Source organism: Haemaphysalis longicornis, unplaced genomic scaffold, assembly GCF_048455015.1.
Source record: "Haemaphysalis longicornis isolate Haplotype H1 unplaced genomic scaffold, Haemaphysalis longicornis Haplotype H1 scaffold_7, whole genome shotgun sequence".
In the NCBI taxonomy this organism is placed as follows: Eukaryota; Metazoa; Arthropoda; class Arachnida; order Ixodida; family Ixodidae; genus Haemaphysalis; species Haemaphysalis longicornis.
This window is the reverse complement of record NW_027526422.1, coordinates 136,336,791-136,351,827: the sequence shown is the minus strand read 5'-3', so window position 1 is coordinate 136,351,827 and position 15,037 is coordinate 136,336,791. Positions and strand designations below refer to the sequence as shown.

Below are 15,037 nucleotides of genomic sequence, written 5' to 3'. Positions count from 1 at the left end.
CTTACTATCTGCTGCTTTTTTTAACGTTCAAATCGAGCGCCAAAAGCTTCAGTTCGCGTTTTGTGTTTGTAAACTTTAAATATCTAAGCTTCTTTATTATAATACACACAATAAATAATAAACCTAAAGATTATGTTATATTCAGTAAAAGAGGCAATTATTTATTGTTGTCGTTTTAATTTGTTTACGCAACTCCCTGCCAACGGCCGATTCCCTGAGTACGGCGCGCGGCGGCGTGGCCGGATTCCGGAACAGATACCCCGTGACCCGTCTTACGTGTTTACAGTGGTGTGCGGTTAAACAAGCGCAGTTATTATGATTAATTGGGCACCTCGTCGTCTTCGGTTGTGTCTGTCGTGTTCGACTTCGCGATGGAGTATTTGAGAACAACTTTGCCACCTGAAGACGGCTAATTTCGTTGGCGCTTGCCTCTGAACGTCGCTCGCTCTTCTGCGTCGGCTCCTCTCGGTAAGCTGTCTCGTCACATTTGCCGCCTTTCTTGTCACTGGATGTCGTTTGTAGCTGTCATCGCCGCTTTAAGGATTCGTTAACAGGAGCACGCGTGTGTGAATTGTTTAACTGAACTGGCGAGGTTGAACCTAGAGGGCTCGTCTCTAGAAAGGCGATGTGCGAAAGATTGTGGTGCTTGCATTGAGCGCTAAACGCACTGGCGCTCGTGGCGCTCAGTAACTCAGTAACGTTTCCCATTCCGCAGCACTATATTGAACAGCTTCAGAGTTCACCACTGCGAACCACGTCTTACGCGTAGTTTATCAGAACACGGGCGGCTACTCCTCTAAACTGTGCTGCGCAGCGTTTTCGGCTTCGTTGATCACCGCAGTCGTTTGTGCCGTGTTGGGAATTGCGAGGGAGAATCGTTTGCGAGCGAATGTGCGCGCCTCGCAAGCTTCGTTGCGTTTGCGGCGAGCCACCTCACCATGCGTACGGTGCCGCGGTACGCGGGCAGTGATTTTGGCTGAATGTTGTGTTGCCCGAGACGTAACATTCGTGCACCTAATCATTTCCATTCTTGCATGTGTGGTAATCATGTGTCATCCCGTTTTAGACCTCTGGACGGTCTGAGCGCATCACGTCCCTCCATTCAACCGGACAAGAGCCACAAGCATTGTCAACAGTGTTTGGCCGCCAGAACGTAAGTTTTCAAACACAGTTTTGGTAGCACAGTGGGCTATCATACTTGAATATTGTTCGATCACTTGTATGTACAAGTTCTCTCCCCCGTAACAATTATTGGTGTTTCATGCATAACCTAACATGTAGGCGCTCAATGGCAACCTTTATTGTTAATTTCGGAAAACTCAAAGTTTCACCCAAAATCATAATGTGGGCGTAGCAGTTAATCACCATGTATACGAACTTCCTGGTGTTAGTCATGTTTACGGTGAAGCCATATTTCTTAGGTGGTGACACAAAAATGTTATTACCTTTGTAGTTTAGTCTTCGATAAAGCCTTACCAGTTCTGTTTTCAGCTATTTTTTGGATGTTTATCATGTGAATTGACAGTCCTTGCAGTCCACTTTTTCAAATAGTTATGTAACTGCCCGTACCATTTAAACAGGCCTGATTGGGGTTCTGAAGGCTGCGATTTACGCACGCTAGTGCTGTACCGCCAATAAAGAAACATCCTTCCACAAAGAAAAAGATTTGAAAATGTAAAGTATCAGCTGCATTATTCTTAACTGGAACATGCTAATTGCAAGGCCTGGGGCTTTTCCTGAAAGCACTGTGGATGTTATGAGAGAGGGAAACCACTCAAACGCATCTGCCAAAGCCGTTGCTGCTCCAAGATGCGTGCAGGCATTGAGTCTTCTGAGCAATACATTACACCCTTTTTTTTAAACAACTGACGTGCATGCTGAACGTACTCCTGATTGGGCGTTTGCCAGGCGCAAGGAATTTTTTTTCGGGGGGGGGGGCCGTGGTCGACCAAAAGATGGGACGGGGAAATATGTAGGCAAGGCATCTTGCGCGTTGTTTTGCAAACGATGCTTGAAATAACTGACTTTAACATGCGATTTGTGTATGCTCAACGCTAACTGTAAAGCCCACCTTAAAGGAGCCATGAAGAGAAAATGCAAGTTGGTTTTATTCGAAAGATTTCGTGTTTTATAGTGCCCCCAGCGCTTGTCTGGATACAAACGGTGCTTTATTCACTGAGATATTAAACAATTTAGGTTAAAATTTTGATTTTCCCACTCAATCGTGTGTTTTCGTGGTCCCAAATGACATCACAGGAACCGACCGCTCTGCAGCCTAGAGTACCTTCATTCACGCATCCGCCGTACAGGGCAGAGACACGTATATGCTGGCGCCGCCATTTTCGGTTGCTCGCTCGCCGCCGAAGCAAGTCATTGTGTCAAAACCGCGCTAAAATTATCGCCGCAACGCGGTTTACTGAAGAAGTTTGAATCATATTGTCTGTTTCGCGTTGCTAGGTCTCGTGGGAAACGAAAAGAATAACGCGTTGAGCCTGTTGGCCCAATTGCGGCGGCACGGGACCGTTCAAAGGTTGTCTCCACCCTGTACAGCGGTGTTGGTTTGTTCCCGCGTTTTTTTTTACGTTCTGTAACCTAGATGGCGCCACCATACCGTGGCAAGCGTTTGGTTTGTTTTTGCCCGCATTTAAATCTGGCTTGTTTTTGTTCTGGGAGAAAATATTCGTTCCCTGAAACAGTGCTCGCTCGACAAATGGGGTCACGTAAGACACCGTTGCTTGCGTCAATCGGCCAGTGTCGTCTGAGACAACCCCAAGCCCCGCAGTGCTGTGCACAGCTAAACCAAGCATGCTGTGCGCAGTACGAACAGCAGAACGCATCAGTACTTCTATGTTTACATGTGCTTTCGTAACTTCCACTGTTTGTCCCATCATTCTTATTGCTTTGTAAAGAATGTGCCCTAAATTTAAGCGCAAATCGCTCATTCGTCTAGTTTGTAAGCTCTACCTAATTGGCGTCTGCTTCTGCCAGCCTCCGCCAATAGCAGAGCTTAAAAGTGGTGTCAGTATGATTCTAATGAGACAATCTTTTGAATGAACCAAACTTGTGTTTTCTCTTCATGGCTCCTTTAAGGAGCTTAGATGGTGATGATAATTAGGATCACCTAAATTCCCGTTCGCTGGTCTATGGGCAAACCACGGGCGAATCATTCGTCCGCAGAGCAGGTGGTTAGGCGGACCCGCGCTCGTGAGCGTGATCATGAGTGCGCTCGTGAGTGGCGCGCGGTCCCCGAAGTTCGTCGGGAGGAAGTGGAGGCCAACACTGAATGTTTGCTATCAAGATTCTCGTGTTTTAGATTTTCCTTTAGAAAAGGGACTATTAAGTTTTCTTGTCAGCTATGAAGTACAGTCGAGCACGATTTGAAGGTTATCGCGCCAGCATCGAGCGGCCAAGCGTGCCACCAGCCCACGGTTTCGTTTCGGAACCATGAAAATCGAGATTTCGCACTCTTCGCTCCCTTGTTGGCTGTTCCATGATACAACAATGGCCCGCACGACTGACTTGCCACCCTTTGGGTTTCAAGCTGTACATTCGTTGTTATCAAGCGCAGACTTGGACTTGGTTGCCCTTTATTACGCCGACGATAACGAAACTTGCATGGAATATTTGCTAAAGCTGGTGTTCTTTCTGCTTCGTTTGAAAGAGTAGCTTTCCCGCGACAACCATCGAATCGCAGTGGACTGTACATGCGGCGCATTCGTATATTATGGCGGTGAAGCTAGCAAACGTGCGTCTTCATCCTTAAGTAATCGCCTTTTGTTATTTTTTGTGCTAGTAACGTGAGTAGTACACTTGTGCTAAGCAGAACACCTTATTGCACTGCTGTTGAATGTTGAGCTTGTTGCACGTTTCTTAAATTTCATTATATTTCTATCTGTTAAATCGAAACAGACATGGCTTCAGTAAAATTCCGGTTAAGCAAATACAGAATGCTGATTCTAACCAAGAGGGAGGTCAAGGAAACAGTGGAATAGTGCCAAAAAAACAAAGCTCTGCAATAAGGAGAATTGTGTAGTTTTGTTGATGTGGAGGAAATACAACATGGGCAGAGCAATGCTTTTTATACAGCAGAAATTATGGATCTGCAATAGTCAATGAAATGCTATGTCAGTAGAAAAATAAACATATCAAGGATTGATAGTTGACTGAACAAAATACAGCGACATGCTCTGTCATGTGATTATACGTTGTACCAGTGTAAAGACAAGGAATGACACGCTCCCGACCACATGTAAGCCTATATGCGGCTTTTCCTGCTGTTCTGCCATTCCCCGGCCGTGCTGTTCCGCCATTGAAACAGTGGGGCTGTTTTGATCGGCTCGCGGCAGGTTCCCGGTGCTTGTCGGTGTATCCGGCGCGAAATGCAGCCGGGCTGTATATATTGACAGGTACAGCATCTGGAGCGGGCGCAGGGATCAGACGTTGACATAGCCCTTGTTTTCAGCTTTATGTGAGCAAGAATGTCCTTAAAACTGCAGGTAACTTCAGGCGGTTTTTCAGGCTGCCTAAACCGCACCCCAGCCTTGGCATAAAACATTATGAAGAAGGGGGGGGAGGGGGGGGGGGAGCACCTGGCCCCCCCCCCCCCCCCGGCTACGCCCTTGGCGTGTGCTTATTCTTTCTTGCATCCACCACATTCGAGTCGTCACGTTGAATTGGGAATGCTGGAATCCAGCATATGCTGGCAAGATACGAGAGCTTGAACACAACCCACTTGCCCGCAATGAGTTTTCAAAGATCTCCACCACCTGAAGGTACTGAAGTGAGATGTAAGCATTGCCTGAAAACCATTCCAGATAAGGGTACGAAATCATAGTTATGGGCCTTTCTCGCCCATTTACGTGTTTTGAACAAAAAAGTGCCATTTAAAGGTAACACGTCGTTCCCTGCCGATTTCTGATGCCTGATTAAGTTTGTGGGCATAAATGTAGCAGCTTTCTCACATGTCTAACGTGTATGCGGGCTTGTTAGGAGTGAAGTAGGTAAAAATTGAAAGGTTTGATTGTAGTTGTGTATAGATTACCTACATTGTTTTCATTCCTAGAAAAGAAAAATTGAGGTAACCTGCCAATTGTTCTGCATTGCTGCATTTTATTATGCTTGTATGATTCGTAGAACCTGCAGGAGTTCAGCTGCTTGTTAAAGGAAAAATGAACAATGGTACAAAAAGAGCATCTACTAAATAAAAATCTTCACAATCGCAGGATGCCAACGGTCCACCTACCAACTTGCGTCCTCCATTGTTTCTGCTGGCTGGAGCGGCGCATGGAGCATTTTTCAGCTTCTCGAAGTTTGTGATCAAGCGGTGCCCCAAGTGAAGGATGCCGCAGACGGATCTTCTGTTTTAATGCCACAATTTCATGTGCTGAGCACTTACTCGTAAGGCATTTTAAATATTCATCATCCCAGAGGGTATGTTACCTTCGTCTTGGGTGGAATGTGGCTGCAATCAGGTTATGTGTGACAGAAACAAGTGAACCACGTGGGGAGAGTCATTGAGGCCTTGTTGATTGCGCATGCTTCTGAAATAACGTTTTCATTCAGCTGAATACTTTCTAAATATTACAATTTGTGAACAAAATATGATAAAAGTCATGATTAGTTGTACTACAGTGCAGGAAAGAAATGCCTGCACATGTTTTAAGAGCCTCTTATATTTCAGGTCATTGGCTGGTGAGCAATAAAACAGAACTCAAAATTGTTTAAAGTGAAATCAAATATTTGTTGTCACCAGTGCATGACCCGTAGTAAAAGCTATCTGGTCTCCCAATTTCAAATGAGACAGGAAATGCCAAAAAAATAAGGAAATAAACAAGACAGCTTGCTACAATAAACCAATTCAAGGAATTGCTCAATGTCCATAAAGTGGTTGCTTGCTACAATAAACCAATTCAAAGAATTGCTCAATGTCTATAAAGTGGTGATTCAGGCGGGTTAGTTCAGTGTTGATGAAATACAAGCAGGCACTCGCCTGGTCAAAAACAAATAAACAAATAAAGACATTTTGGGGCCCCTACTGGTCCCTTGATCACAATGAAAGGGGGGTGAAAGGTCTCGATTATTTATAGGTTCGGTGGCGCAGAGTGCGCATGTGTATCTCGGGGAGATTACCCCGCGACCGGTTAATCGTGTTTTTAGTTGGTTGAATATGCACTGATTCTAAAAGTAGTGTCGACAGGCGCTTCTCTGATGCGATTATGCTTGCGGAATCCCAATTGATGACGTGGTCAGTAGCCAGGTGATGATCCGCCAAGGCATTTCAGCTTACATTGCCCTTTTTGACATCGTTCTGGTGCTATTGAATTCTTCTTTTAAAAATTCCAGTGAACTATGTAGGATGCATCGCTATCCTTGCATGGAATTTTGTAGGCAACTCCGGGGAATCTTGATTTTTCTAAAGGGTCCTTCACGCGTACCAGGTTCTGCTTAAGCCTGTTCGTTGGCACGTGTGCAGTTTTAACGCCATATGTGCCAAACACCCTTGCAAGAGCTTCACTGATGCCTTGCGTGTAGGGGACGGCAGCGCGTTTTTGCCTGTCTTCTTCAGGAACCCTTTCGGAGGAGGCAACTGAAGCCCGCAATTGTTGCGTCCTCACAAGCTTTGAAGGGTAGCCGTTACTGCGAAGGTCCTTCCTTACCACGGCTAGCTCTTGCTTGCGCAGACCAGGCTCAGAGCAGATTCGTGATGCGCGTGAGAAGAGTGCAGCGGCGACGGAGCGTTTTTGGCCTATAGGATGCGCAGAGTCGAACCCCAGGTATCTACCCGTGTGGGTCGGCTTTCGATACACAGTGGTTGTAAATCCTTTGGCCGACCGTCTCACAAGTACGTCGAGGAAGGCGATCTGTCCATTATTTTCCTGTTCCATGGTGAATTGGTTGCTTGGAACACAAGAGTTTAGATGCTCAATTAAAGGCATTACGTCTCGGCGGTGGATCACACAAAAACAGTCGTCTACTTAGCAGACAAAGATCTTGGGGCCGTCTTGTACGAGCATAGCGCAGAATTTTCTAGAGCCTCTAAGGCAATATTCGCACAGACTGCTGAAATGGAATCTCCCATCGCTGTTCCAAACTGCTGCTTGTAACATTATACGTTGAAAACAAAACGTGTTCTGCAGGCCAAATTCCAGGCAAAATTACGCGGTCCGGAGTTGCAAGGATCTACTCGAGAACGATGCATCTCTGCCTTCACGTTCGCCAATTGAGACGCAAGACTTATATTGTCTCCTGGAATTTGGCCTGCAGAACACATATATTTTGTTTTCAACGGACCAGCGGTTTCGAACAGGGATGGGAGCTTCCGTTTCAGCAGTCTGTGCGAATATTGCCTTAGAGGCTCTAGAAAATTCTGCGCTATACTCGTACAAGACGGCCCCAAGATGTTTGTCTGCTACGTAGACGACTGTTTTTGTGTGATCCACCGCCGAGACGTAATGCCTTTATTTGAGCATCTAAACTCTTGTGTTCCAAGCATCCAGTTCACCATGGAACAGGAAAATAATGGACAGATCACCTTCTTCGACGTACTTGTGAGACGGTCGGCCAAAGGATTTACAACCAGTGTGTATCGAAAGCCGACCCACACGAGTAGATACCTGGGGTTCGACTCTGCGCATCCTATAGGCCAAAAACGCTCCGTCGCCGCTGCACTCTTCTCACGCGCATCACGAATCTGCTCTGAGCCTGGTCTGCGCAAGCAAGAGCTAGCCGTGGTAAGGAAGGACCTTCGCAGCAATGGCTACCCTTCAAAGCTTGTGAGGACGCAACAATTGCGGGCTTCAGTTGCCTCCCCCGAAAGGGTTCCTGAAAAATACAGGCAAAACCGCGCTGCCGTCCTCTACACGCAAGGCATCAGTGAAGCTCTTGCAAGGGTGTCTGGCACATATGGCGTTAAAATTGCATACGTGCCAACGAACAGGCTTAATGAGAAGCTGGTACGCGTGAAGGACCCTTTAGAAAAATCAAGATTCCCCGGTGTTGCCTACAAAATTCCATGCAAGGATTGCGACGCATCCTACATAGGTGAAATCGAGAGCATGATGGAATCCCGTCTGGCCGGGAGGGTACATTAGGAACGAAAAAGAGACGCCGACCAGTCCAAAAAAAACGTACTGACGTTTGGGCTTCCAGCGCCGAAGCCTTGTTCACAATAAATGCATCACCAGAAGTGGGTCGTTTAAGTGGGCTTCTATAATCGCTGCAAAGAGCGTGAGTAGATCGGGTTTAGATTTCCGTCGTTACGATTGACTGTGTTAGATGTGGTCTGAATGATTAGTGATTCCAGATGTAGCCGTGATGGTCACTTTTTCTGTAGCGACGATTCTTGCATTGTCCCAATCAATCTTGTGGTCATTCACGATGGCGTGTTTGGCTAAAGCATTGTTGCGGACGCTTTTATTGTTTACTTCACGTGCGTGCTGCTGCCGATGATTCTTATAATTTCCTGATTCCCCGATATACACGCCGCTGCAGTCTGCACAAGGTATCTCGTATACCACACCTGGGAAGCGCTCCTTGTGCAAGCGGTCCTTGACTCTCACGAGCTCATGGCGCATCTTTTTGGCTGGAACGTGGGCCACCTGCACGTCATATTCCCGTAGGATACGTGCCAAACATTTACTTGTTCCTGGAAGGTAATGCACAGGAGCTCGCTTCATCGGGGCAGGAGGCACGTCCAGTTGTCCCCGTCGTGTCAGTTGGCGTTCTGTTGTGTTTATAATGTGCCTCGGGTAACCGCAGCTAGCCAGGTCGTCCCGTACCTTTGCGTGTCCACCGCCGCATCCTCGGGCTTCGAGCACGATCTTTTCGCACGCTGCAGTAGCGTGCTAACAACAGCCGTCTTGCGGGAAGAGGGGTGCACGGAGTTGAAGTTCAGGTAGCGGTCTGTGTGCGTTTCCTTGCGGTACACGCTGAAACGTAGCCTCTGGCCCTGCCGAGACTCGAGGACGTCCAGGAAGGGAAGTTTGCCATCGGCCCCCTCTTCTGACGTGAACTGAATGGCACGTTCCATACTGTTGAGGTGGGCCAGCAAGCTGTTCGCCGCGTCTTTCTGAACGACGCCGAAACAATCGTCGACATAACGCAAGAACACTTTTGGTTGAGGGGCAAAGGAGGCTAGCGCGCGTGCTTCCAGCGCTTCCATGGTCAGGTTCGCCGCCGTGACCGAAATAGCGGCACCCATTGGAGTCTCCTGCCTTTGCTTGTAAAAATGGCCTATAAAGACGAAGTACGTATTGTTCAGGCAAAAATCTAGAAGCCTGCGTAGTTCTGGCTCATCCATCGGTGATCTCTTGGGCGTTTGATCAGCCTCGAGAGCAGCGGTGCATAGGTTGACAGCCAGGTCAATCGGAATGCTCGTGAAAAGGGACTTCACGTCGAAGGACACCATCAAGTCGTCTTCCTCGATCACGGTGTTGCGAGTCTTCTCGACAAAATCGAAAGAATTACGAATGTGAGTGGTCCCTTTACCGACGAGCGGAGCCAGAACTTGGTGCAGGGCCACCTGTCGAAGTTCCTGCACCAAGTTCTGGCGCCGCTCGTCGGTAAAGGGACCACTCACATTCGTAATTCTTTCGATTTTGTCGAGAAGACTCGCAACACCGTGATCGAGAAAGACGACTTGATGGTGTCCTTCGACGTGAAGTCCCTTTTCACGAGCATTCCGATTGACCTGGCTGTCAACCTATGCACTGCTGCTCTCAAGGCTGATCAGACGTTGCCCAAGAGATCACCGATGGATGTGCCAGAACTGCGTAGGCTTCTAGATTTTTGCCTCAACAATACGTACTTCGTCTTTATAGGCCATTTTTACAAGCAAAGGCAGGAGACTCCAATGGGTGCCGCTATTTCGGTCACGGCGGCGAACCTGACTATGGAAGCGCTGGAAGCACGCGCGCTAGCCTCCTTTGCCCCTCAACCAAAAGTGTTCTTGCGTTATGTCGACGATTGTTTCGGCGTCGTTCAGAAAGACGCGGCAAACAGCTTGCTGGCCCACCTCAACAGTATGGAACGTGCCATTCAGTTCACGTCAGAAGAGGGGGCCAATGGCAAACTTCCCTTCCTGGACGTCCTCGTGTCTCGGCAGGGCCAGAGGCTACGTTTCAGCATGTACCGCAAGGAAACGCACACAGGCCGCTACCTGAACTTCAACTCCGTGCACCCCGCTTCCCGCAAGACGGCTGTTGTTAGAACGCTACTGCAGCGTGCGAAAAGATTGTGCTCGAAGCCCGAGGATGCGGCGGTGGACACGGCAAAGGTACGGGACGACCTGGCTAGCTGCGGTTACCCTAGGCACTTTAAAAACGCAACGGAACGCCAACTGCCCCGATGAAGTGAGCTCCTGTGCCCTACCTTCCAGGAACAAGTGAATGTTTGGCACGTATCCTACAGGAATATGACGTGCAGGTGGCCCACGTTCCAGCCAAAAAGATGCGCCATGAGCTCGTGAGAGTCAAGGACCGCTTGCCCAAGGAGCGCTTCCCCGGTGTGGTATACGAGATACCTTGTGCAGACTGCAGTGGCGTGTATATCGGGGAATCAGGAAATTATAAGAATCGTCTGCAGCAGTACGCACGTGACGTAAAGAATAAAAGCGTCCGCAACAATGCTTTAGCCGAACACGCCGTCGTGAATGACCACAAGATTGATTGGAACAATGCAAGAATCGTCGCTACAGAAAAAGTGACAGCATCACGGCTACATCTGGAATCACTAATCATTCAGACCACATCTAACACAGTCAATCGTAACGACGGAAATCTAAACCCGATCTACGCACGCTCTTTGCAGCGATTATTGAAGCCCACTTAAACGACCCACTTCTGGTGATGCATTTATTGTGAACAAGGCTTCCGTGCTGGAAGCCCAAACGTCAGTACGTTTTGTTTGGACTGGTCGGCGTCTCTTTTTCGTTCCTAATCCTACATAGGTGAAACTGGAAATTTTTAAAAGAATTCAATAGCACCAGAACGATGTCAAAAAAGGCAATACAAGTTGAATTGCCTCGGCGGATCATCACCTGGCTACTGACCACTCCATCGATTAGGATTCCGCAAGCATAATCGCATCAGAGAAGCGCCTGTCAACACGACTACTTTTAGGATCAGAGCATATTCAACCAACTAAAAACACGATTAACCGGTAGCGGGGTAATCTCCCCGAGATATACATGCGCAATCTGCGCCACCGAACCTATAGATAGTCGCGACCTTTCACCCCCTCTTCATTGTGAACAAGGGGCCAGTAGGGGCCCCAAGGCGTCTTTATTTATTTGTTTTTGACCAGGCGAGTGCCTGCTTGTATTTCATCAATGAATCACCCTCCCCTGACGAGTTTTCGTCGAACCTTGGACTCTGTTAGGTGTCAGTGGGTATACACAGCCAACTTGTGGGGACGCACATAAGCTCTTAACAAATGAGCTGCATAGTGGCTATGCACTAGCCATGGTTTTTATTAGTTGCCTTGATGTATATGATCTTCTGTCGCAGTGTTTTAGGTAGCTCACTCGCACATTATTCCTTTGTTTTTGGACATTGTGGAGTGTCCAATGTATATTCGTTCTATTTCTGATTTTTATTGCAACTGTAAATATGTCAGGAGTCCCGTACTGTGTGCATGAAGGCAGCCTAAATAAAAAAATTGGCTGCCTTGTCTTTGCTTAGAGGGGCCATGCAGACAACACACAAGTTTGATTCATTCGACAGATTGCCTCGTTAGAATCATACTTACACCATTTTTAGCTGCACTTCACTCGAATAAGCTATATAATTAGGAAAAAGGGAATGGCCATGTGACCCACTAGCTCATTTCCCACAGCAGTACCTATGATGTCATATGTCCCCAGCTGTGCGATTGGCTGAGGCCGGCAAAAGCAAACGCAAATTGGGCAGGCCTTATAAGCATGCCGAATGAGCTATTTGCGCTTAAATGTAATGCATATTCATTTTACAGCAGTAAAAATGGGGCAGTAAACAATGAAAGTTACGAAAATACGCGTACACATACAAGTACCGATGCGCACTGCTGTTGGTACGGCGTGCACTATGCTTGTTTTAGCTGCACAGCACTCCGCCGCTTTGGAGTTGGCTTGCACGGCCCTGGCCGATTGGCATAGGCGATGTTGTCTTACGTGACCCTGTTTGTCGAGGATACCTCATGTTTCACAAAACCATTACTTTCTACAGTAACGAAAACAAGCCAGGTGCAGACGCGGTCAAAAACAAAGCAATGGCAAACAACGGTTTGGGGATGAGTATGGTAGCTCCACCTGGGAGGACTGATGGCTAGCAAGGCTGCAGACCCGAGTGACGCAGTAGTTTGTTTGATTACATGCACTTATGGCTTCATTGCTGACATCCCAAAAACACACGATATGGTGGGAGAATCAGACTTTTAACCTAAATTAATTTCTCAGTGAATGCAGCATCATTTGCTGAAGCGGTGGGGCACTATAAAACAGGAAATATTTCGAACGAAGCGAACTTGTATGTTGTCCGAATGGCCCCTTTAATGCACTGTATTGTATTTTTGGTTCCTGTAGTGATGTCACCATGAAGGAACCGCAGTAGACAAAGTTAATGTTAGCGCTTTACCATGCATTTTTTTTGTGTTTGATGGAAACAAATATAATACTCTAACCAAGGACTTTATCCGAAGCGTTCCCAACGTTTCGGAACCTACTTGGCTCCTTCATTAGAACTGTCTATGTTTGACCAAGAGCCATAGTTCTACATATAAACAATTTTTTTGTTTGCTGCAGCGGATCAGAGGCTAGGGCACAAATAGGGGGTAGAACAGCTAGATATCTGTTCATCTTTCGCCGGCTTGCTTTGGTGTGACAACTGTATCTAGTTGTCAATTCCAATTTGTTGTGGTCAGTTTTTCTCAACTAAATTGTAGCTTTTTTAAAGATTATGGAAGGTTTTGTGGGCCTAAAGGGTTGCCGCATTGCATGTTTGGCCTATGTAGCGTTGAAAGCGGATATTTTGCTTCAAAGTGGAATGTTGGCCTAGCATCATGGTCCTGTGGTTGCTGCTCACTTTCATTCATGCCATTATTTTTTATATTATCACTTAAAATTAAAAGTTAACCAATCTGCTGTCATTTTAATTTTGTCACCTGCTTTATACTTTCTTTTTTTTCAACTGTCTGTAAGGAGTGACAATTCGTCTTTTTATGATACCAAGGCATCGAACTTTGCTAGTTGGTACATGTTTGAATGGATGAAAAACCAGTGGAAAACACAGGGTACGGAAGAGAACGACGGGATAAGCTTGTCCTGTTGTTCTCTTTTAACTGTGTCCTGTGTTTACGGCTGGTTTTTCATCCATTCAATTTTCATGAATTTGTTCAACAGTGATTAGTTTAAGTGCTCAAGCAATTTTTGGCTTGAAGGTTTCCTGTAGCATTTATATAAGTGCTCTCTGCTCTTTTTTTACCCAAGACCCCATTACCAGCCTTAATGAGATTGTCTTTTGTAGACATGAAGTTGAAATAAATATTTGTTTGCATTGCTTTGCATATTTTGAAAGAATTGCTTGCTCACTTTCTTTCAACCCTGTTTCTTAATCCTGCTTAAAGCATTTTTCCATGTTTATTTTTTTTCAGAACCAGGAAGGGTGCTCATCCTCGGTTCTTGCTGAAGCACCAGTATCTGTACTTCACACGTGAGCTTTGAACACACAGTAATTATGGTATGAAACATTTTACCAGTATTAGCTTGCTTTGTAGATGTCGAAGCTCTCGACAGTGTAGTACATTGTCTGGTGTAGTGCACAATCTCTCTATAACAGCACCCGCTGGGTGCTGTTGTAGAGAATAATTTTGTGGCTATAATACTTGAGATTATTTTAAAATGTACATCAAATACTAGTAAGAATAGCTCTCTAAATTGGTGGCCATTTTCCTGGTGGAGGCAGAAAGTGAAAATACCCATGTGTGGAGATTTAAGTCCACAATAAATATCCCAAAGTTGCCAAAGATAATCCAGAGCCCTCCTCGCGGTGCACTTAATATCCCATGTGCAGCTTTGTGTAAAAACAGCCAGAAATGTATGATCAATTTAAATTGATTTTAATGTTTCTAAATGCAAGTATTCTAAGTTTAAGCTGCCTTATTTAGTAAAATATTTTCTAACAATTGCATAGCTACCAAAGGTTTGCAGAAAAGCTTTCATTGGTTATGCACCTTCTCAGCGAAACAAAAATGTCATTAAGAAAAGCAGAAAAAACCTAAATATGGCAAGTAGCAACAGTAAAGCTGCTAATAAAAAAGATGCTAAGCGTTTTATTGATAATATTGCTGATTTTACTTCTAGTCAACTCTTAAAAGGGCTATAGACGGGTTTGATGGTTCCCATGACGCACCTCGTAATACTAGACGAAACTAATGGGCACTGGCTGTTGGCTTTTCATTTGCAACATCGAAAAATGACCCCACATCCACCAGCAGGGACATAATGCAAGGCACCATGCACAAGCTAGACTCATGATAAAATACTGCTATAACAACAATGTCATCACATTTCAACCAGGGAACCCATATGCATTGTTCTGTGATGTTTACAGTTCTTGGTATTGCTATGTGGGGTCATTTTTCATGAAGCAAAAAGAATAATGTAAAATAAAATAAGTGGCAGTGGGGACCCAACTTTTATGGGTAGAATAAAGCCACAGTACGTAGGGAAGTATACATATTGTATTTGGTCTGCCTTAATATTGAGCTTTTCTGCTCAGCTCAAGAATAAGGCACTAAACATTGCGAGTAGCTACCGTGATTGGAAGTTTGATGAAATGCTGAGAAGCCAAGGGTTTTAAGGTTCGAAGAACTTTTGTGCAGTTGATTTGTTGCACGCCTTCTTGCTTTCACTGCATAACACGTTTATGCTGTGCAGTGAAGCTCGAAGGATGTGCGCTGCAGTATAGCAAAATGAACATAAAATTGAATTTTTAACACCGTTTCGAATAATCAACATCCTCTAATGATACAACTTCTGTACTGCGATTTGGCTGTAATATTAGAC

The 15,037-nt window shown here is 45.9% G+C and overlaps 1 long non-coding RNA gene across 1 annotated transcript; it reads left to right on the top strand.

The window, feature by feature from the left end:
• The first annotated feature begins 240 nt into the window (after positions 1–240).
• Positions 241–5,954, top strand: LOC144147050 (uncharacterized). Its single transcript, XR_013317805.1, has 3 exons — positions 241–468; positions 1,067–1,153; positions 5,223–5,954. It is a non-coding gene; the product is annotated as an uncharacterized LOC144147050 (long non-coding RNA).
• The last annotated feature ends 9,083 nt before the right edge of the window (positions 5,955–15,037 follow it).